The sequence below is a fragment of the Dendrobates tinctorius genome, unplaced genomic scaffold (assembly GCF_039654945.1).
Source record: "Dendrobates tinctorius isolate UK_male_01 unplaced genomic scaffold, ASM3965494v1 ptg000192l, whole genome shotgun sequence".
NCBI lineage: Eukaryota > Metazoa > Chordata > Amphibia > Anura > Dendrobatidae > Dendrobates > Dendrobates tinctorius.
The window spans coordinates 5,801,177-5,826,226 of record NW_027361859.1 but is presented as its reverse complement, the minus strand read 5'-3'; the positions used below and the strand labels follow the sequence as shown (position 1 = coordinate 5,826,226).

The window sequence follows — 25,050 nt, the reverse complement described above, 5'->3', positions numbered from 1 at the left end:
AATGAATCAGAATCGTCTGACAAGTGGGGTGCACCTCCATAGCTATAGGATGTGCAGGTGTGTGGCTGGAAATGTAAATGAGCCACTAGTCGCTGTGGCCTCTTTATCCACCAACTAACAAAGACAATGAATTTGCTGACTGCATTAATTCTAAAATATAATGATGATCCCTCTACACTGTGACATCCCTTCAGATATTTGTAGACAGCTATTAAGTCTGCTCCTTTTTTTACAAGCTAAACATTCCTTGTAGGACATACTTTGCAGTCTGCTCACCATCCTGGTAGCTCTTTTCTGAACTTGCTACAGTTTTTCAAAGTATTTTTTTTAAATGTAGTGTCCACAACTGGACACAATATTACAGATGTCTCTGATCTGTCCATCTTCTCCAAATCCATCTGTGAGTTTTATCATGGATTCTGCTATTCTTGAATCTTTAGCTATTCCTGACTTTGATTTTTGTTCTCCTTCTCTTCAACTCTTGGATCATCAAAATTCACCCTTATCTGACCTGGAAGATGCCCAGGTTCCAACTATTGGTGTACCTCAGGATCCTGCCTATAGACAAGCAGATCCTCAGTCACTTTCTTCCTGCTATATAGCTCACCTGGTGACATGGATCCTCTAAACCCAGGTCTGGGTGGGCAATCCAGGGCACTAATGCAGCAGGAGAAAGGCGCATATGAAGCAAAGACTTGAAAACACAGGAAGCTGCAGGCAGACAGGACACATTAAAGCAGGTATATTTGCACAAAGAACCAGAAGCAAGAGTCTTAGTACTGTAATGCTCCATCCATTTTGTGCTGCACACAATCACCATTGCCCATTGTGGCTGCTGCCCTCTCTGACAGCTGCCCTCTAACCCATGACCTCTCTGACCATTGATCTCTCTGTTCACTGACCACTGTCCTCTCTGATATCTCTAACCACTGATCTATCTGACCGCTGCCCTCTCAGACCGCTGACCTCAGACTACTGTCCAGTGCGGCCGGTGTCAGATCGTTTCCTCCGCAGTTATTCCTACAGGTGGAGTTATCAGTCCACACAGTGTGAATGGGACGTTGTGTGTGAGGAAACTGCTGGGATGTTCCCGGCCTCCGGTATCAGGTACTGGCTGCTGTACCGAGTCCTGCACTTGTTCTCTCTTATTTATTACTAGTTGAAGAGCCCGGCATTGCCCGGGCTTAGTAACTAACTACGGTGTGTGTATAGAGACACCAACTCCACATAGGCACATTCACTATAATATCCCACATTATCCGGTCAGCCAGAGCCACAGGACTACTACCGCTAATATCCCACATCATCTCGTCAGCCAGAGCCACCGGATTACTACCCCTAAAATCCCACATCATCCCGTCATCCAGAGCCACCGGACTACTACCCCTAATATCCCACATCATCCAGTCAGCCAGAGCCACTGGATTACTACCCCTAATATCCCACAACATCCCGTCAGCCAGAGCCACCGGACTACTACCCCTAATATCCCACATCATCCCGTCAGCCAGAGCCACCGGACTACTACCCCCAATATCCCACATCATCCCATCAGCCAGAGCCAATGGACTACTACCCCTAATATCCCATATCATCCCATCAGCCAGAGCCACCGGACTACTACCCCCAATATCCCACATCATCCCATCAGCCAGAGCCAATGGACTACTACCCCTAATATCCCATATCATCCTGTCAGAGCCACCGGACTACTACCCCTAATTTCCCACATCATCCCATCAGCCAGAGCCACCGGACTACTACCCCTAAAATCCCACATCATCCCGTCAGCCAGAGCCAATGGACTACTACCCCTAATATCCCATATCATTCCGTCAGCCAGAGCCACCGGACTACTACCCCTAATATCCCACATCATCCCATCAGCCAGAGCCACCGGACTACTACCACTAATATCCCACATCATCCCATCAGCCAGAGCCACCGGACTACTACCCCCAATATCCCACATCATCCCATCAGCCAGAGCCAATGGACTACTACCCCTAATATCCCATATCATCCTGTCAGAGCCACCGGACTACTACCCCTAATTTCCAACATCATCCCATCAGCCAGAGCCACCGGACTACTACCCCTAAAATCCCACATCATCCCGTCAGCCAGAGCCACTGGACTACTACCCCCAATATCCCACATCATCCCATCAGCCAGAGCCAATGGACTACTACCCCTAATATCCAATATCATCCTGTCAGACCCACCGGACTACTACCCCTAATTTCCCACATCATCCCATCAGCCAGAGCCACCGGACTACTACACCTAATATCCCACATCATCCCGTCAGCCAGAGCCACCGGACTACTACCCCAATATCCCACATCATCCAGAGCCACCGGACTACTACCCCTAATATCCCACATCATTCCGTCAGAGCCACCGGAATACTACCCCCAATATCCCACATCATTCCGTCAGAGCCACCGGACTACTACCCCCAATATCCCACATCATTCCGTCAGAGCCACAGGACTACTACCCCCAATATCCCACATCATTCCGTCAGAGCCACCGGACTACTACCCCTAATATCCCACATCATTCCGTCAGAGCCACCGGACTACTACCCCTAATATCCCACATCATTCCGTCAGAGCCACCGGACTACTACCACTAATATGACACATCATCCCGTCAGCCATAGCCATCGGACTACTACCGCTAATATCCCACATCATCTCGTCAGCCAGAGCCACCGGACTACTACCCCTAAAATCCCACATCATCCCGTCAGCCAGAGCCAATGGACTACTACCCCTAATATCCCACATCATCCCGTCAGCCAGAGCCACCGGACTACTACCCCCAATATCCCACATCATCCAGAGCCACCGGACTACTACCCCTAATATCCCACATCATTCCGTCAGAGCCACCGGAATACTACCCCCAATATCCCACATCATTCCGTCAGAGCCACCGGACTACTACCCCCAATATCCCACATCATTCCGTCAGAGCCACAGGACTACTACCCCTAATATCCCACATCATTCCGTCAGAGCCACCGGACTACTACCCCTAATATCCCACATCATCCCGTCAGCCAGAGCCACCGGACTACTACCCCCAATATCCCACATCATCCAGAGCCACCGGACTACTACCCCTAATATCCCACATCATTCCGTCAGAGCCACCGGAATACTACCCCCAATATCCCACATCATTCCGTCAGAGCCACCGGACTACTACCCCCAATATCCCACATCATTCCGTCAGAGCCACAGGACTACTACCCCTAATATCCCACATCATTCCGTCAGAGCCACCGGACTACTACCACTAATATGACACATCATCCCGTCAGCCATAGCCATCGGACTACTACCGCTAATATCCCACATCATCTCGTCAGCCAGAGCCACCGGATTACTACCCCTAATATCCCACATCATCTCGTCAGCCAGAGCCACCGGACTACTACCCCTAATATCCCACATCATCCCGTCAGCCAGAGCCACCGGACTACAACCCCCAATATCCCACATCATCCCATCAGCCAGAGCCAATGGACTACTACCCCTAATATCCCATATCATCCTGTCAGAGCCACCGGACTACTACCCCTAATTTCCCACATCATCCCATCAGCCAGAGCCACCGGACTACTACCCCTAAAATCCCACATCATCCCGTCAGCCAGAGCCAATGGACTACTACCCCTAATATCCCATATCGTTCCGTCAGAGCCACCGGACTACTACCCCTAATATCCCACATCATCCCGTCAGCCAGAGCCACCGGACTACTACCCCCAATATCCCACATCATCCCATCAGCCAGAGCCAATGGACTACTACCCCTAATATCCCATATCATCCTGTCAGAGCCACCGGACTACTACCCCTAATTTCCAACATCATCCCATCAGCCAGAGCCACCGGACTACTACCCCTAAAATCCCACATCATCCCGTCAGCCAGAGCCACTGGACTACTACCCCCAATATCCCACATCATCCCATCAGCCAGAGCCAATGGACTACTACCCCTAATATCCAATATCATCCTGTCAGACCCACCGGACTACTACCCCTAATTTCCCACATCATCCCATCAGCCAGAGCCACCGGACTACTACACCTAACATCCCACATCATCCCGTCAGCCAGAGCCACCGGACTACTACCCCAATATCCCACATCATCCAGAGCCACCGGACTACTACCCCTAATATCCCACATCATTCCGTCAGAGCCACCGGAATACTACCCCCAATATCCCACATCATTCCGTCAGAGCCACAGGACTACTACCCCCAATATCCCAAATCATTCCGTCAGAGCCACCGGACTACTACCCCTAATATCCCACATCATTCCGTCAGAGCCACCGGACTACTACCCCTAATATCCCACATCATTCCGTCAGAGCCACCGGACTACTACCCTTAATATCCCACATCATTCCGTCAGAGCCATCGGACTACTACCCCTAATATCCCACATCATCCCGTCAGAGCCACTGGACTACTACCACTAATATCCCACATCATCCCGTCAGCCAGAGCCACCGGACTACTACCCCTAATATCTCACATCATTCCGTCAGCCAGAGCCACCGGACTACTACCCCTAATATCTCACATCATTCCGTCAGAGCCACCGGACTACTACCCCCAATATCCCACATCATTCCGTCAGAGCCACCGGACTACTACCCCTAATATCCCACATCATCCCGTCAGCTAGAGCCACTGGACTACTACCACTAATATCCCACATCATCCCGTCAGCCAGAGTTATCGGACTACTACCACTAATAACCCACATCATCCCGTCAGCCAGAGCCACCGGACTACTACCCCCAATATCCCACATCATCCCGTCAGCCAGAGCCACCGGACTACTACCCCCAATATCAAACATCATCCCGTCAGCCAGAGCCACTGGACTACTACCCCTAATAACCCACATCATCCCGTCAGCCAGAGTTATCGGGCTACTACCACTAATATCCCACATCATCCCGTCAGCCAGAACGACCGGACTACTACCCCTAATATCCCACATCATCCCGTCAGCCAGAGCCACCGGACTACTACCCCTAATAACCCACATCATCCCGTCAGCCAGAGTTATCGGGCTACTACCACTAATATCCCACATCATCCTGTCAGCCAGAGCTACCAGACTACTACCACTAATATCCCACATCATCCCGTCAGCCAGAACGACCGGACTACTACCACTAATATCCCACATCATCCTGTCAGCCAGAGCCATCGGACTACTACCCCTAATATCCCACATCATCCCGTCAGCCAGAGCAACTGGACTACTACCCCTAATATCCCAAATCATCCCATCAGCCAGAGTTATCGGACTACTACCACTAATATCCCACATCATCCTGTCAGAGCCACTGGACTACTACCACTAATATCCCACATCATCCCGTCAGCCAGAGCCATCGGACTACTGGCCCTAATATCCCACATCATCCTGTCAGAGCCAGAGCCACCGGACTACTACCCCTAATATCCCACATCATCCTGTCAGAGCACGAGCCACCGGACTACTACCACTAATATCCCACATCATCCCGTCAGCCAGAGCTATCGGACTACTACCACTAATATCCCACATCATCCCGTCAGCCAGAGCTACCAGACTACTACCCCTAATATCCCAAATCATCCCGTCAGCCAGAGCCACTGGACTACTACCCCTAATATCCCAAATCATCCCATCAGCCAGAGCCACTTGACTACTACCCCTAATATCCCACACCATCCCGTCAGCCAGAGCCACTGGACTACTACCCCCAATATCCCACATCATCCCTCAGCCAGAGCCACTGGACTACTAACCCTAATATACCCACATCATCCCGTCACAGCCGCCGGACTACTACCACTAATATCCCACATCATCCCGTCAGCCAGAGCCATCGGACTACTACCCCCAATATCCCACATCATGACTGCCCACTCTCCCCAGTCCCACAAGCTCGCTGCCTCGGAGTAATCCTTGATGCTGATCTCTCCTTCAAACCACATATCCAAACCCTTTCCACTTCCTGCCGACTTCAACTCAAAAATATTTCACGCATCCGTTCATTCCTCACCCAAGAATCTGCAAAAACCCTAGTCCATGCCCTCATCATCTCTCGCCTTGACTACTGCAACCTCATGCTCTGCGGCCTCCCCTCAAACACTCTCGCACCCCTCCAATCTATTCTAAACTCTGCTGCCCGACTAATCCACCTGTCCCCCCGCTATTCCCCAGCTTCTCCCCTCTGTCAATCCCTTCACTGGCTCCCAATTGCCCAGAGACTCCATTACAAAACCCTAACCATGACATACAAAGCCATCCACAACTTGTCTCCTCCATACATCTGTGACCTTGTCTCCCGGTACTTTCCTGCACGCAACCTCCGATCCTCACAAGATCTCCTTCTCTACTCCCCTCTTATCTCCTCTTCCCACAATCGCATACAAGATTTCTCTCGCGCATCACCCCTACTCTGGAACTCTCTACCACAACATATCAGACTCTCACCTACCATCGAAACCTTCAAAAAGAGCCTGAAGACCCACCTCTTCCGACAAGCCTATAACCTGCAGTAACCACCGATCGACCAAACCGCTGCACGACCAGCTCTACCCTCGCCTACTGTATTATCACCCATCCCTTGAAGATTGTGAGCCCTCGCGGGCAGGGTCCTCTCTCCTCCTGTACCAGTTATGACTTGTACTGTTTAAGATTATTGTACTTGTTTTTATGTATACCCCCCTCACATGTAAAGCGCCATGGAATAAATGGCGCTATAACAATAAATAATAATAATAATAATAATAATAATTATTATCATCCCGTCAGCCAGAGCCACAGGGCTACTACCACTAATATCCCACATCATCCCGTCAGCCAGAGCCACTGGACTACTACCCCTAATATCCCACATCATCCCTCAGCCACAGCCGCCGGACTACTACCCCTAATATCCCACATCATCCCGTCAGCCAGAGCCACCGGACTACTACCCCTAATATACCCACATCATCCCGTCACAGCCGCCGGACTACTACCCCTAATATCCCACATCATCCCGTCAGCCAGAGCCACCGGACTACTACCCCCAATATCCCACATCATCCCGTCAGCCAGAGCCACAGGGCTACTACCACTAATATCCCACATCATCCCGTCAGCCAGAGCCACTGGACTACTACCCCTAATATCCCACATCATCCCTCAGCCACAGCCGCCGGACTACTACCCCTAATATCCCACATCATCCCGTCAGCCAGAGCCACCGGACTACTACCCCTAATATCCCACATCATCCCTCAGCCACAGGACTACTAACCCCAATATCCCACATCATCCCATCAGCCAGAGCCAATAGACTACTACCCCTAATATCCCATATCATCCTGTCAGAGCCACCGGACTACTACCCCTAATATCCCACATCATCCCATCAGCCAGAGCCACAGGACTACTACCCCCAATATCCCACATCAATCCGTCAGAGCCACCGGACTACTACCCTCAATATCCCACATCATTCCGTCGGAGCCACCGGACTACTACCCCTAATATCCCACATCATCCCGTCAGCCAGAGCCACCGGACTACTACCCCCAATATCCCACATCATCCCGTCAGCCAGAGCCACCGGACTACTACCCCTAATATCCCACATCATCCCATTAGCCAGAGCCAATGGACTACTACCCCTAATATCCCATATCATCCTGTCAGAGCCACCGGACTACTACCCCTAATTTCCCACATCATCCCATCAGCCAGAGCCTCCGGACTACTACCCCTAATATCCCACATCATCTCGTCAGAGCCACCGGACTACTACCCCTAATATCTCACATCATCCTGTCAGCCAGAGCCACCGGACTACTACCCCTAATATCCCACATCATTCCGTCAGAGCCACCGGACTACTACCCCTAATATCCCACATCATCCCGTCAGCCAGAGCCACCGGACTACTACCCCTAATATCCCACATCATCCCATCAGCCAGAGCCAATAGACTACTACCCCTAATATCATCCTGTCAGAGCCACCGGACTAAAACCCCTAATATCCCACATCATCCCGTCAGCCAGAGCCACCGGACTACTACACCTAATATCCCACATCATCCCGTCAGCCACAGCCACCGGACTACTACCCCCAATATCCCACATCATCCCATCAGCCAGAGCCAATGGACTACTACCCCTAATATCCCACATCATCCCGTCAGCCAGAGCCACCGGACTACTACCCCCAATATCCCACATCATTCCGTCAGAGCCACCGGACTACTACCCCTAATATCCCACATCATCCCGTCAGCCAGAGCCACCGGACTACTACCCCCAATATCCCACATCATCCCATCAGCCAGAGCCAATAGACTACTACCCCTAATATCATCCTGTCAGAGCCACCGGACTAAAACCCCTAATATCCCACATCATCCCGTCAGCCAGAGCCACCGGACTACTACACCTAATATCCCACATCATCCCGTCAGCCAGAGCCACCGGACTACTACCCCCAATATCCCACATCATTCCGTCAGAGTCACCGGACTACTACCCCTAATATCCCACATCATCCCGTCAGCCAGAGCCACTGGACTACTACCCCCAATATCCCACATCATTCCGTCAGAGCCACCGGACTACTACCCCTAATATCCCACATCATCCCGTCAGCCAGAGCCACCGGACTACTACCCCCAATATCCCACATCATCCCGTCAGCCAGAGCCACCGGACTACTACCCCTAATATCCCACATCATCCCATCAGCCAGAGCCAATGGACTACTACCCCTAATATCCCATATCATCCTGTCAGAGCCACCGGACTACTACCCCTAATATCCCACATCATTCCGTCAGCCAGAGCCACCGGACTACTACCCCTAATATCCCACATCATCCCGTCAGCCAGACCCACCGGACTACTACCCCTAATATCCCACATCATCCTGTCAGAGCCACCGGACTACTACCCCTAATATCCCACATCATCCCATCAGCCAGAGCCACCGGACTACTACACCTAATATCCCACATCATCCCGTCAGCCAGAGCCACCGGACTACTACCCCTAATATCCCACATCATCCCGTCAGCCAGAGCCACCGGACTACTACCCCTAATATCCCACATCATCTCGTCAGAGTCACCGGACTACTACCCCTAATATCTCACATCATCCTGTCAGCCAGAGGCACTGGACTACTACCACTAATATCCCACATCATCCCGTAAGAGCCACCGGACTGCTACCCCTACTATCCAACATCATCCTGTCAGCCAGAGCCACCGGGCTACTACCCCTAATATCCCACATCATCCCGTCAGCCAGAGCCACCGGACTACTACCCCTAATATCCCACATCATCCCGTCAGCCAGAGCCACCGGACTACTACCCCTAATATCCCACATCATCCCGTCAGCCAGAGCCACCGGACTACTACCCCCAATATCCCACATCATTCCGTCAGAGCCACCGGACTACTACCCTCAATATCCCACATCATTCCGTCAGAGCCACCGGACTACTACCCCTAATATCCCACATCATCCCGTCAGCCAGAGCAACCGGACTACTACCCCCAATATCCCACATCATCCCATCAGCCAGAGCCAATGGACTACTACCCCTAATATCCCATATCATCCTGTCAGAGCCACCGGACTACTACCCCTAATATCCCACATCATTCCGTCAGAGCCACCGGACTACTACCCCTAATATCCCACATCATTCCGTCAGAGCCACCGGACTACTACCCCTAATATCCCACATCATTCCGTCAGAGCCACCGGACTACTACCCCTAATATCCCACATCATTCCGTCAGAGCCACCGGACTACTACCACTAATATGACACATCATCCCGTCAGCCATAGCCATCGGACTACTACCCCTAATATCCCACATCATCCCTCAGCCACAGCCGCCGGACTACTACCCCTAATATCCCACATCATCCCTCAGCCAGAGCCATCGGGCTACTAGCCCTAATATCCCACATCATCCCATCAGTCAGAGCCACCGTACTACTACCACTAATATCCCACATCGTCACGTCAGCCAGAGCCACCGGGCTACTACCACTAATATCCCACATCATCCCTCAGCCAGAGCCACCGGGCTACTACCACTAATATCCCACATCATCCCGTCAGCCAGAGCCACTGGACTACTACCCCTAATATCCCACATCATCCCTCAGCCAGAGCCACCGGGCTACTACCACTAATATCCCACATCATCCCGTCAGCCAGAGCCATCGGACTACTACCCCTAATATCCCACCTCATCCCGAGCTAACAGACTACTACCACTAATATCCCACATCATCCCGTCAGCTAGAGCCACCGGACTACTACCCCCAATATCCCACATCATCCCGTCAGCCAGAGCCACCGGGCTACTACCACTAATATCCCACATCATCCCGTCAGCCAGAGCCACTGGACTACTACCCCTAATATCCCACATCATCCCTCAGCCACAGCCGCCGGACTACTACCCCTAATATCCCACCTCATCCCGTCAGCCAGAGCTACCAAACTACTACCACTAATATCCCACATCATCCCGTCAGCCAGAGCCACCGGACTACTACCACTAATATCCCACATCGTCACGTCAGCCAGAGCCACCGGAATACTAGCCCTAATATCCCACATCATCACGTCAGCCAGAGCCACCGGGCTACTACCACTAATATCCCACATCATCCCGTCAGCCAGAGCCATCGGACTACTACCCCTAATATCCCACCTCATCCCGTCAGCCAGAGCTACCAAACTACTACCACTAATATCCCACATCATCCCGTCAGCCAGAGCCACCGGACTACTACCCCCAATATCCCACATCATCCCGTCAGCCAGAGCCACCGGACTACTACCCATAATATCCCACATCATCCCGTCATCCAGAGCCACCGGGCTACTACCACTAATATCCCACATCATCCCTCAGCCAGAGCCACCAGACTACTACTCCTAATATCCCACATCGTCACGTCAGCCAGAGCCACCGGGCTACTACCACTAATATCCCACATCATCCCTCAGCCAGAGCCACCGGACTACTACCCCCAATATCCCACATCATCCCATCAGACAGAGCCAATGGACTACTACCCCTAATATCCCATATCATCCCGTCAGCCAGAGCCACCAGACTACTACCCCCAATATCCCACATCATTCCGTCAGAGCCACCGGACTACTACCCCCAATATCCCACATCATTCCGTCAGAGCCACCGGACTACTACTCCCAATATCCCACATCATCCCGTCAGCCAGAGCCACCGGACTACTACCCCTAATATCCCACATCATCCCGTCAGCCAGACCCACCGGACTACTACCCCTAATATCCCACATCATCCTGTCAGAGCCACCGGACTACTACCCCTAATATCCCATATCATCCTGTCAGAGCCACCGGACTACTACCCCTAATTTCCCACATCATCCCATCAGCCAGAGCCACCGGACTACTACACCTAATATCCCACATCATCCCGTCAGCTAGAGCCACCAGACTACTACCCCTAATATCCCACATCATCTCGTCAGAGCCACCGGACTACTACCCCTAATATCTCACATCATCCTGTCAGCCAGAGGCACTGGACTACTACCACTAATATCCCACATCATCCCGTAAGAGCCACCGGACTACTACCCCTAATATCCCACATCATCCCGTCAGCCAGAGCCACCGGACTACTACCCCTAATATCCCACATCATCCCGTCAGCCAGAGCCAATAGACTACTACCCCTAATATCCCATATCATCCTGTCAGAGCTACCGGACTACTACACCTAATATCCCACATCATCCCGTCAGCCAGAGCCACCGGACTACTACCCCCACTATCCCACATCATCCCATCAGCCAGAGCCACCAGACTACTACCCCCAATCTCCCACATCATTCCGTCAGAGCCACCGGACTACTACCCCCAATATCCCACATCATCCCGTCAGAGCCACCGGACTACTACCCCCAATATCCCACATCATTCCGTCAGAGCCACCGGACTACTACCCCCCAATATCCCACATCATTCCGTCAGAGCCACCGGACTACTACCCCCAATATCCCACATCATCCCGTCAGCCAGAGCCACCGGACTACTACCCCTAATATCCCACATCATCCCGTCAGCCAGACCCACCGGACTACTACCCCTAATATCCCACATCATCCTGTCAGAGCCACCGGACTACTACCCCTAATATCACATATCATCCTGTCAGAGCCACCGGACTACTACCCCTAATTTCCCACATCATCCCATCAGCCAGAGCCACCGGACTACTACACCTAATATCCCACATCATCCCGTCAGCCAGAGCCACCGGACTACTACCCCTAATATCCCACATCATCTCGTCAGAGCCACCAGACTACTACCCCTAATATCTCACATCATCCTGTCAGCCAGAGGCACTGGACTACTACCACTAATATCCCACATCATCCCGTAAGAGCCACCGGACTACTACCCCTACTATCCAACATCATCCTGTCAGCCAGAGCCACCAGGCTACTACCCCTAATATCCCACATCATCCCGTCAGCCAGAGCCACCGGACTACTACCCCTAATATCCCACATCATCCCGTCAGCCAGAGCCACCGGACTACTACCCCTAATATCCCACATCATCCCGTCAGCCAGAGCCAATAGACTACTACCCCTAATATCCCATATCATCCTGTCAGAGCTACCGGACTACTACACCTAATATCCCACATCATCCCGTCAGCCAGAGCCACCGGACTACTACCCCCAATATCCCACATCATTCCGTCAGAGCCACCGGACTACTACCCTCAATATCCCACATCATTCCGTCAGAGCCACCGGACTACTACCCCTAATATCCCACATCATCCCGTCAGCCAGAGCAACCGGACTACTACCCCCAATATCCCACATCATCCCATCAGCCAGAGCCAATAGACTACTACCCCTAATATCCCATATCATCCTGTCAGACCCACCGGACTACTACCCCTAATTTCCCACATCATCCCATCAGCCAGAGCCACCGGACTACTACACCTAATATCCCACATCATCCCGTCAGCCAGAGCCACCGGACTACTACCCCTAATATCCCACATCATCCCGTCAGCCAGAGCCACCGGACTACTACCCCTAATATCCCACATCATCCCGTCAGCCAGAGCCACCGGACTACTACCCCTAATATCCCACATCATCCCGTCAGCCAGAGCCAATAGACTACTACCCCTAATATCCCATATCATCCTGTCAGAGCCACCGGACTACTACCCCTAATATCCCACATCATCCCGTCAGCCAGAGCCACCGGACTACTACCCCAATATCCCACATCATCCAGAGCCACCGGACTACTACCCCTAATATCCCACATCATTCCGTCAGAGCCACCGGAATACTATCCCCAATATCCCACATCATTCCGTCAGAGCCACCGGACTACTACCCCCAATATCCCACATCATTCCGTCAGAGCCACCGGACTACTACCCCCAATATCCCACATCATTCCGTCAGAGCCACCGGACTACTACCCCTAATATCTCACATCATTCCGTCAGAGCCACCGGACTACTACCCCTAATATCCCACATCATTCCGTCAGAGCCACCGGACTACTACCCCTAATATCCCACATCATTCCGTCAGAGCCACCGGACTACTACCCCTAATATGACACATCATCCCGTCAGCCATAGCCATCGGACTACTTCCCCTAATATCCCACATCATCCCGTCAGAGCCACTGGACTACTACCACTAATATCCCACATCATCCCGTCAGCCAGAGCCACCGGACTACTACCCCTAATATCCCACCTCATCCCGTCAGCCAGAGCTACCGGACTACTACCCCTAATATCCCACATCATCCCGTCAGCCAGAGCCACCGGACTACTACCCCCAATATCCCACATCATTCCGTCAGAGCCACCGGACTACTACCCTCAATATCCCACATCATTCCGTCAGAGCCACCGGACTACTACCCCTAATATCCCACATCATCCCGTCAGCCAGAGCAACCGGACTACTACCCCCAATATCCCACATCATCCCATCAGCCAGAGCCAATGGACTACTACCCCTAATATCCCATATCATCCTGTCAGAGCCACCGGACTACTACCCCTAATTTCCCACATCATCCCATCAGCCAGAGCCACTGGACTACTACCCCTAAAATCCCACATCATCCCGTCAGCCAGAGCCACCGGACTACTACCCCCAATATCCCACATCATCCCATCAGCCAGAGCCAATGGACTACTACCCCTAATATCCCATATCATCCTGTCAGACCCACCGGACTACTACCCCTAATTTCCCACATCATCCCATCAGCCAGAGCCACCGGACTACTACACCTAATATCCCACATCATCCCGTCAGCCAGAGCCACCGGACTACTACCCCCAATATCCCACATCATCCCGTCAGCCAGAGCCATCGGACTACTACACCTAATATCCCACATCATCCCGTCAGCCAGAGCCACCGGACTACTACCCCTAATATCCCACATCATCCCGTCAGCCAGAGCCAATAGACTACTACCCCTAATATCCCACATCATCCCGTCAGCCAGAGCCACCGGACTACCACCCCAATATCCCACATCATCCAGAGCCACCGGACTACTACCCCTAATATCCCACATCATTCCGTCAGAGCCACCGGACTACTACCCCTAATATCCCACATCATTCCGTCAGAGCCACCGGACTACTACCACTAATATGACACATCATACCGTCAGCCATAGCCATCGGACTACTACCCCTAATATCCCACATCATCCCGTCAGAGCCACTGGACTACTACCACTAATATCCCACATCATCCCGTCAGTCAGAGCCACCGGACTACTACCCCTAATATCCCACATCATTCCGTCAGAGCCACCGGACTACTACCCTCAATATCCCACATCATTCCGTCAGAGCCACCGGAATACTACCCCTAATATGACACATCATCCCATCAGCCATAGCCATCGGATTACTACCCCCAATATCCCACATCATTCCGTCAGAGCCACCGGACTACTACCCCTAATATCCCACATCATTCCGTCAGAGCCACCGGACTACTACCCCTAATATCCCACATCATTCCGTCAGAGCCACCGGACTACTACCACTAATATGACACATCATCCCGTCAGCCATAGCCATCGGACTACTACCCCTAATATCCCACATCATCCCTCAGCCACAGCCGCCGGACTACTACCCCTAATATCCCACATCATCCCTCAGCCAGAGCCATCGGGCTACTAGCCCTAATATCCCACATCATCCCATCAGTCAGAGCCACCGTACTACTACCACTAATATCCCACATCGTCACGTCAGCCAGAGCCACCGGGCTACTACCACTAATATCCCACATCATCCCGTCAGCCAGAGCCACTGGACTACTACCCCTAATATCCCACATCATCCCTCAGCCAGAGCCACCGGGCTACTACCACTAATATCCCACATCATCCCGTCAGCCAGAGCCATCGGACTACTACCCCTAATATCCCACCTCATCCCGAGCTAACAGATTACTACCACTAATATCCCACATCATCCCGTCAGCCAGAGCCACCGGGCTACTACCACTAATATCCCACATCATCCCGTCAGCCAGAGCCACTGGACTACTACCCCTAATATCCCACATCATCCCTCAGCCACAGCCGCCGGACTACTACCCCTAATATCCCACCTCATCCCGTCAGCCAGAGCTACCAAACTACTACCACTAATATCCCACATCATCCCGTCAGCCAGAGCCACCGGACTACTACCACTAATATCCCACATCGTCACGTCAGCCAGAGCCACCGGAATACTAGCCCTAATATCCCACATCATCACGTCAGCCAGAGCCACCGGGCTACTACCACTAATATCCCACATCATCCCGTCAGCCAGAGCCATCGGACTACTACCCCTAATATCCCACCTCATCCCGTCAGCCAGAGCTACCAAACTACTACCACTAATATCCCACATCATCCCGTCAGCCAGAGCCACCGGACTACTACCCCCAATATCCCACATCATCCCGTCAGCCAGAGCCACCGGACTACTACCCATAATATCCCACATCATCCCGTCATCCAGAGCCACCGGGCTACTACCACTAATATCCCACATCATCCCTCAGCCAGAGCCACCAGACTACTACTCCTAATATCCCACATCGTCACGTCAGCCAGAGCCACCGGGCTACTACCACTAATATCCCACATCATCCCTCAGCCAGAGCCACCGGACTACTACCCCCAATATCCCACATCATCCCATCAGACAGAGCCAATGGACTACTACCCCTAATATCCCATATCATCCCGTCAGCCAGAGCCACCAGACTACTACCCCCAATATTCCACATCATTCCGTCAGAGCCACCGGACTACTACCCCCAATATCCCACATCATTCCGTCAGAGCCACCGGACTACTACTCCCAATATCCCACATCATCCCGTCAGCCAGAGCCACCGGACTACTACCCCTAATATCCCACATCATCCCGTCAGCCAGACCCACCGGACTACTACCCCTAATATCCCACATCATCCTGTCAGAGCCACCGGACTACTACCCCTAATATCCCATATCATCCTGTCAGAGCCACCGGACTACTACCCCTAATTTCCCACATCATCCCATCAGCCAGAGCCACCGGACTACTACACCTAATATCCCACATCATCCCGTCAGCTAGAGCCACCAGACTACTACCCCTAATATCCCACATCATCTCGTCAGAGCCACCGGACTACTACCCCTAATATCTCACATCATCCTGTCAGCCAGAGGCACTGGACTACTACCACTAATATCCCACATCATCCCGTAAGAGCCACCGGACTACTACCCCTAATATCCCACATCATCCCGTCAGCCAGAGCCACCGGACTACTACCCCTAATATCCCACATCATCCCGTCAGCCAGAGCCAATAGACTACTACCCCTAATATCCCATATCATCCTGTCAGAGCTACCGGACTACTACACCTAATATCCCACATCATCCCGTCAGCCAGAGCCACCGGACTACTACCCCCACTATCCCACATCATCCCATCAGCCAGAGCCACCAGACTACTACCCCCAATATCCCACATCATTCCGTCAGAGCCACCGGACTACTACCCCCAATATCCCACATCATCCCGTCAGAGCCACCGGACTACTACCCCCAATATCCCACATCATTCCGTCAGAGCCACCGGACTACTACCCCCCAATATCCCACATCATTCCGTCAGAGCCACCGGACTACTACCCCCAATATCCCACATCATCCCGTCAGCCAGAGCCACCGGACTACTACCCCTAATATCCCACATCATCCCGTCAGCCAGACCCACCGGACTACTACCCCTAATATCCCACATCATCCTGTCAGAGCCACCGGACTACTACCCCTAATATCACATATCATCCTGTCAGAGCCACCGGACTACTACCCCTAATTTCCCACATCATCCCATCAGCCAGAGCCACCGGACTACTACACCTAATATCCCACATCATCCCGTCAGCCAGAGCCACCGGACTACTACCCCTAATATCCCACATCATCTCGTCAGAGCCACCGGACTACTACCCCTAATATCTCACATCATCCTGTCAGCCAGAGGCACTGGACTACTACCACTAATATCCCACATCATCCCGTAAGAGCCACCGGACTACTACCCCTACTATCCAACATCATCCTGTCAGCCAGAGCCACCAGGCTACTACCCCTAATATCCCACATCATCCCGTCAGCCAGAGCCACCGGACTACTACCCCTAATATCCCACATCATCCCGTCAGCCAGAGCCACCGGACTACTACCCCTAATATCCCACATCATCCCGTCAGCCAGAGCCAATAGACTACTACCCCTAATATCCCATATCATCCTGTCAGAGCTACCGGACTACTACACCTAATATCCCACATCATCCCGTCAGCCAGAGCCACCGGACTACTACCCCCAATATCCCACATCATTCCGTCAGAGCCACCGGACTACTACCCTCAATATCCCACATCATTCCGTCAGAGCCACCGGACTACTACCCCTAATATCCCACATCATCCCGTCAGCCAGAGCAACCGGACTACTACCCCCAATATCCCACATCATCCCATCAGCCAGAGCCAATGGACTACTACCCCTAATATCCCATATCATCCTGTCAGACCCACCGGACTACTACCCCTAATTTCCCACATCATCCCATCAGCCAGAGCCACCGGACTACTACACCTAATATCCCACATCATCCCGTCAGCCAGAGCCACCGGACTACTACCCCTAATATCCCACATCATCCCGTCAGCCAGAGCCAATAGACTACTACCCCTAATATCCCATATCATCCTGTCAGAGCCACCGGACTACTACCCCTAATATCCCACATCATCCCGTCAGCCAGAGCCACCGGACTACTACCCCAATATCCCACATCATCCAGAGCCACCGGACTACTACCCCTAATATCCCACATCATTCCGTCAGAGCCACCGGAATACTATCCCCAATATCCCACATCATTCCGTCAGAGCCACCGGACTACTACCCCCAATATCCCACATCATTCCGTCAGAGCCACCGGACTACTACCCCTAATATCTCACATCATTCCGTCAGAGCCACCGGACTACTACCCCTAATATCCCACATCATTCCGTCAGAGCCACCGGACTACTACCCCTAATATCCCACATCATTCCGTCAGAGCCACCGGACTACTACCCCTAATATGACACATCATCCCGTCAGCCATAGCCATCGGACTACTACCCCTAATATCCCACATCATCCCGTCAGAGCCACTGGACTACTACCACTAATATCCCACATCATCCCGTCAGCCAGAGCCACCGGACTACTACCCCTAATATCCCACCTCATCCCGTCAGCCAGAGCTACCGGACTACTACCCCTAATATCCCAAATCATCCCATCAGCCAGAGTTATCGGACTACTACCACTAATATCCCACATCATCCTGTCAGAGCCACTGGACTACTACCACTAATATCCCACATCATCCCATCAGCCAGAGCCATCGGACTACTACCCCTAATATCCCACATCATCCCGTCAGCCAGAGCCACTGGACTACTACCCCTAATATCCCACATCATCCTGTCAGAGCCAGAGCCACCGGACTACTACCACTAATATCCCACATCATCCCATCAGCCAGAGCTACCAGACTACTACCCCTAATATGCCAAATCATCCCGTCAGCCAGAGCCACTGGACTACTACCCCTAATATCCCACATCATCCCGTCAGCCAGAGCCACTGGACTACTACCCCCAATATCCCACATCATCCCTCAGCCAGAGCCACTGGACTACTACCCCCAATATCCCACATCATTCCGTCAGAGCCACCGGAATTCTACCCCTAATATGACACATCATCCCATCAGCCATAGCCATCGGACTACTACCCCTAATATCCCACATCATCCCGTCAGCTAGAGCCACTGGACTACTACCACTAATATCCCACATCATCCCGTCAGCCAGAGTTATCGGACTACTACCACTAATAACCCACATCATCCCGTCAGCCAGAGCCACCGGACTACTACCCCCAATATCCCACATCATCCCGTCAGCCAGAGCCACCGGACCACTACCCCCAATATCCCACATCATCCCGTCAGCCAGAGCCACTGGACTACTACCCCCAATATCCCACATCATCCCGTCAGCCAGAGCCACTGGACTACTACCCCTAATAACCCACATCATCCCGTCAGCCAGAGCTACCAGACTACTACCACTAATATCCCACATCATCCCGTCAGCCAGAACGACCGGACTACTACCCCTAATATCCCACCTCATCCCGTCAGCCAGAGCTACCGGACTACTACCCCTAATATCCCACATCATCCCGTCAGCCAGAGCGACTGGACTACTACCCCTAATATCCCAAATCATCCCATCAGCCAGAGCGACTGGACTACTACCCCTAATATCCCAAATCATCCCATCAGCCAGAGTTATCGGACTACTACCACTAATATCCCACATCATCCTGTCAGAGCCACTGGACTACTACCACTAATATCCCACATCATCCCATCAGCCAGAGCCATCGGACTACTACCCCTAATATCCCACATCATCCTGTCAGAGCCAGAGCCACCGGACTACTACCCCTAATATCCCACATCATCCTGTCAGAGCCAGAGCCACCGGACTACTACCACTAATATCCCACATCATCCCGTCAGGCAGAGCCATCGGACTACTACCACTAATATCCCACCTCATCCCGTCAGCCAGAGCCACTGGACTACTACCCCTAATATCCCACATCATCCCGTCAGCCAGAGCCACTGGACTACTACCCCCAATATCCCACATCATCCCTCAGCCAGAGCCGCCGGACTACTACCACTAATATCCCACATCATCCCGTCAGCCAGAGCCATCGGACTACTACCCCTAATATCCCACCTCATCCCGAGCTACCAGACTACTACCACTAATATCCCACATCATCCCTCAGCCAGAGCCACCGGGCTACTAGCCCTAATATCCCACATCATCCCATCAGTCAGAGCCACCGGACTACTACCACTAATATCCCACATCGTCACGTCAGCCAGAGCCACCGGGCTACTAGCCCTAATATCCCACATCATCACGTCAGCCAGAGCCACCAGGCTACTACCACTAATATCCCACATCATCCCGTCAGCCAGAGCCACTGGACTACTACCCCTAATATCCCACATCATCCCTCAGCCAGAGCCACCGGGCTACTAGCCCTAATATCCCACATCGTCACGTCAGCCAGAGCCACCGGACTACTACCCCTAATATCCCACATCATCCCGTCACAGCCGCCGGACTACTACCACTAATATCCCACATCATCCCGTCAGCCAGAGCCATCGGACTACTACCCCTAATATCCCACCTCATCCCGAGCTACCAGACTACTACCACTAATATCCCACATCATCCCGTCAGCCAGAGCCACCGGGCTACTACCACTAATATCCCACATCATCCCGTCAGCCAGAGCCACTGGACTACTACCCCTAATATCCCACATCATCCCTCAACCACAGCCGCCGGACTACTACCCCTAATATCCCACCTCATCCCGTCAGCCAGAGCTACCAAACTACTACCACTAATATCCCACATCATCCCGTCAGCCAGAGCCACCGGACTACTACCACTAATATCCCACATCGTCACGTCAGCCAGAGCCACCGGGCTACTAGCCCTAATATCCCACATCATCACGTCAGCCAGAGCCACCGGGCTACTACCACTAATATCCCACATCATCCCGTCAGCCAGAGCCATCGGACTACTACCCCTAATATCCCACCTCATCCCGTCAGCCAGAGCTACCAAACTACTACCACTAATATCCCACATCATCCCGTCAGCCAGAGCCACCGGACTACTACCACTAATATCCCACATCATCCCGTCAGCCAGAGCCACTGGACTACTACCCCCAATATCCCACATCATCCCGTCAGCCAGAGCCACCGGGCTACTACCACTAATATCCCACATCATCCAGTCAGCCAGAGCCACCGGACTACTACCTCTAATATCCCACATCATCCCGTCATCCAGAGCCACCGGACTACTACCCCTAATATCCCACATCATCCCGTCATCCAGAGCCACCGGGCTACTACCACTAATATCCCACATCATCCCGTCAGCCAGAGCCACCGGACTACTACCACTAATATCCCACATCATCCCGTCCGCCAGAGCCACTGGACTACTACCCCTACTATCCCACATCATCCTGTCAGCCAGAGCCACCGGGCTACTACCACTAATATCCCACATCATCCCGTCAGCCAGAGCCACTGGACTACTACCCCTAATATCCCACATCATCCCTCAGCCACAGCCGCCGGACTACTACCCATAATATCACACATCATCCCTCAGCCAGAGCCACCGGACTACTACCACTAATATCCCACATCGTCACGTCAGCCAGAGCCACCGGGCTACTAGCCCTAATATCCCACATCATCACGTCAGCCAGAGCCACCGGGCTACTACCACTAATATCCCACATCATCCCGTCAGCCAGAGCCACCGGACTACTACCACTAATATCCCACATCATCCCGTCAGCCAGACCCACCGGACTACTACCTCTAATATCCCACATCATCCCGTCATCCAGAGCCACCGGGCTACTACCACTAATATCCCACATCATCCCTCAGCCTGAGCCACCAGACTACTACTCCTAATATCCCACATCGTCACGTCAGCCAGAGCCACCGGGCTACTACCACTAATATCCCACATCGTCCCTCAGCCAGAGCCACCAGACTACTACCCCTAATATCCCACATTCTAACTTCCATACCGGGGATCGCTTTAGGACAGGCCTGGGGTCAAAACCAAAGCGCAGGTTTGAGTTTCACCGACTTCCGTAGCAATGATCCCTTTAAGAGGGAAGATGTGCCTCTGGGATGGAGGATGTGTGATGGGTATATGGGCACGGGAGGGGGGGATTCATTTCTGTCTTGTGCTCTCTGCTCCTTTCTGGGGGGCAGACAATGGCTGGGAGCTTATGTTCCCGGGGATGCTAGATTTCTCCAACCATGGCAGTGTCTGCTGAGGTGTTGTCCTGGAGTGAGAAAACTATTGCTCAATGCTCATAGCAACCAATCACAGCTCAGCTTCTTTTAAACAGCTCTGGTGAAATGAAAGATGCTTCGTGATTGGTTGGTGATACGCACACACATATACACTTTTACACACACACACACACACATATATATATATATATATATATATATATATATATATTTACCTAACTAACGGGGTAATAAACGGGGAGGGGGGTATTTACTATTTTTTTTATTTTGCTCACTGTGATAGGGTTTATCACAGTGATCACAATGTACCTGTAATGAATGAATGGAATCTGCCAGACGGCAGATTCGGTGGGCGCACTGCGCATGCGCCCGCCATTTTCTTCCTGGACCAAGATGGCGGAGTCCACTGGAGGAGGGCCTGGGGACCATGAGGCCCACTGGGAGTTGGGGTGGGATCGGGTACCCTATATCTCTCTCCTCTGATATGCAATCACATCAGAGGAGAAATTACATGCAAAATCGCGGCTTTTTTGCGGTCGCCATTATAGGGTTAATAACGGCGATCGCAAAAGCGGGGTGGTATAAACCAACCCGATTCATGTTCTCTGGGGTCTCGACTACCCCCGGCAGCCGAGACCCTGGAGAAAATCTGACTCTGGGGGCGCTATCCACTTTCTCCACAGCGCCGTGAATTAACGGCGCTGTGGTTTATGTACCCTTAACTACGGCCATTAAAAGGCGTATCGGCGGTCGCTACGGGGCTAAATAGCTCTGGTGAAATGCAAGATGCTCAGTGATTGGCTGGAGCTATGTAGAGTGGGTGTGGTTGATACACACATACATTCATAGATGCTTCGCTTAAATAGCGCCATCATATTCCACAGCGCTGTACAGACATTATCATCACTGTCCCCATTGGGGCTCACAATCAAAATTCCCTTTCAGTATGTCATTGGAATGTGGGAGGAAACCGGAGAACCAGGAGGAAACCCACGCAAACACGGGGAGAACATACAAACTCCTTGCAGATGTTGTTCCTCTATAGTCGTCCTGGTAACAAGCAGTCTAATGCCAGCCCTTCTTCCTGCGCTCTGACCCCCCCCCAGATGTGAGCCGTCTACAGCCGAAGAGAAGGGCCCTGAAATAGTCTCAGTGCTGAAGGGGTTAAAGTCCCCCTGCACCCAGTAACGATCAATCTCTGCCACCTACCTCCACCTGCAGAGCAGCACTCTAGACGATCCTGTTTACAATGGAGGCATGATGTCACAGGAAGGGGCGGAGCCTCCCACAGGGCAGAGGTCAAAGCAGGGAGCTGCAGGACGGAGATGAATGACTGGGCTGGAAAGTGAGCGGAAAGGAGGGGATTTATATAACAGCAGACGACTGACTAGTCTAATATGTACTGTATTCTACCACAACCCCGCAGAGCCGCACTCCACATATATGGCTGCTCTGTGCGCACAGGACCTGGGATGAGGTCACAGGAGGGGAGGAGTCAGGGGTCACATGATCGGGGCCTCAGTGTATGCAGGACTCTGCTGTGCTGGTTGTCATGGTGCTGGATGAGGGGAAGTTTCTGTGTGGGGGGTCAGGAGGGGTTTACAGGGGGGAAGTAGCAGAGCTGTGTGTGTACGAGGTGTACGGAGCGGAGCCGTGTGTGTACGAGGTGTACGGAGCGGAGCCGTGTGTGTACGAGGTGTACGGAGCGGAGCCGTGTGTGTACGGAGCGGAGCCGTCTGTGTACGAGGTATACGGAGCGGAGCCGTGTGTACGAGGTGTACGGAGCGGAGCCGAGTGTGTACGAGGTGTACGGAGCGGAGCCGTGTGTGTACGGAGCGGAGCCGTCTGTGTACGAGGTATACGGAGCGGAGCCGTGTGTACGAGGTGTACGGAGCGGAGCCGCGTGTGTACGAGGTGTGCGGAGCGGAGCCGTGTGTGTACGAGGTGTACGGAGCGGAGCCGTCTGTGTACGAGGTGTACGGAGCGGAGCCGTCTGTGTACGAGGTGTACGGAGCGGAGCCGTGTGTACGAGGTGTGCGGAGCGGAGCCGCGTGTGTATGAGGAGAACGGAGCGGAGCCGTGTGTGTGTACGAGGTGTACGGAGCGGAGCCGCATGTGTACAAGGTGTACGGAGCGGAGCCGTCTGTGTACGAGGTGTACGGAGCGGAGCCGTCTGTGTACGAGGTGTACGGAGCGGAGCCGTGTGTACGGAGCGGAGCCGCGTGTGTACGAGGAGAACGGAGCGGAGCCGTGTGTGTGTACGAGGTGTACGGAGCTGAGCCGCATGTGTACAAGGTGTACGGAGCGGAGCCGTGTGTACAAGGTGTACGGAGCGGAGCCGCGTGTGTATGAG

General features: G+C 52.6%; 1 protein-coding gene across 1 annotated transcript in view; it reads right to left on the bottom strand.

The window, feature by feature from the left end:
- The window catches only part of LOC141055805 (uncharacterized), a 54,311-nt gene extending 30,239 nt beyond the window's left edge, over positions 1–24,072 (bottom strand). Inside the window, exon 1 of the mRNA XM_073552518.1 lies at positions 23,907–24,072. The gene's annotated coding sequence lies outside the window, so the exon portion shown is untranslated. The remainder of the gene's footprint in view (positions 1–23,906) is intronic.
- Positions 24,073–25,050: the final 978 nt, after the last annotated feature.